The sequence below is a fragment of the Triticum urartu genome, chromosome 4A (genome assembly GCF_056163025.1).
Source record: "Triticum urartu cultivar PI428250 chromosome 4A, HENAU_Tu73, whole genome shotgun sequence".
Lineage (NCBI taxonomy): Eukaryota > Viridiplantae > Streptophyta > Magnoliopsida > Poales > Poaceae > Triticum > Triticum urartu.
In genome coordinates, this window is record NC_141876.1 from 425,278,400 (window position 1) to 425,279,997 (window position 1,598).

The window sequence follows — 1,598 nt, forward strand, 5'->3', positions numbered from 1 at the left end:
CTATGTTAATATTAATCAATGCCACCGTTTGAGAAATGCTACTGTCTTGCTTTCTTTCCCATTTAGATAAGGTAGATGCTTCTTTTTGTTGGCTTCTGTGTCATCCATCGTTATTGACCACTAATTGTTTCCTTTGCACCTCTGTGTAAACAGGGTTATCTGCTTCACCTTGTTGCCATTGTGACCTTTTGTTGCACTGCACAAAACACTTTTGTTTTAAGAGTGTTTTGTGCAGTTCAACCAAAATGTCACACCGACAATGTTGCTTGATTGCTTGATCTTAGTGGAACTACACAAGAGGAGATCTTACTTCCTATCCGTTAAGGCGAATTTGGTTCAGATCTTCTTCTTGTGAGTTGTTTGAATTCCGCATCATGAGAGGTCGATACTAGCCTTCTTTCACATGATTCTGCGGTGTGCATTCGTATGTTGTGCTACTTGTACGATAATGTTGCTTGATTTTAGTGAACTGCACAAATGGAGACAAGACTTCCAATCTGTATGTGCACCGTAATATCCCATTGAGGTAAGATAAGGATATTTCACAACTGCTGGCCTGTATTTTGCCACTTTCATCAGAAAATTAAGTTTGGTATTATACTTGTGCTCCCTAATTGACATGCCAAATCTTACATTGAAGGCGAAGCTTGTTTGTTATTGAACCAAGTGATGAAGGGGAAGAACAAGGAGAAGAAAAACAAAAATCAACTCCCGGTGCTGTAATGAAGCACTGGAACTGTGATGGCACAAGTAATGATATAGTTTTGCATCTTAATTTATTGCTATGGCTGGAACGAGCAATTGTTTTGCCACTGATTTGATGCCACTCTTAATGTAATATGTAATTATCTCTACTTGTGCAAACAGGGATCTTCTTTGAAAATACCATATATTTTAGTGGAACTGCACAAGAAGATGTTGGGAACATTAAACTAATCGAGGAGTATATAGTAAGCTTGGCCACCACCGTAGATGCTTCATCTGTATGCTCTACACAATAAGCCTCCTAGCAAAGGTTGGTACTCGCCCACTGATTTCATCCATATGATTGAGCTTTGTCATCTCTATTGGTTGTTCTACTGTTTAGATACTGTCATGAAAAAGTGGTATTGTCCTTGAGAAGTGCTTCATCTGTGTTGTTTTAAATATTTCCTTTATTTTTTTCGAGCAAACAGTGATGCTAGCATTTAGTAGTCCTCTTGTCATTGCACAACAGGATCATCTTCCTCTGAAGAAGAATATGGAGTACGTGAAGTGACTAGTTCCGATTATGCCAGGATGAAGAAGCCATGTCTATCTTATCATCAGAAGGAGCAGTTGAAGGATGGTTACATTACTCCCCACAAGACCAAACTAACTTCAGCTCAGAAGGACTGACAAAATCTCCATTTTTTGCTGTTGTTCTAGGATTCTTTCTAGTGAGTTCCATTTTTCTAAAAGTGTGCTCTACATGGACCATGTATGTGCCTGTTGAACCTGTCAATTCATAGTACAGTTTGCTCTATACTAATCACTTTTTTGTATTTGTGCAAACAGGGGTGCTCAGCTTGATTTCAATGGGAACTGCACAAAATGTTCATGAATACATCGAATCATTC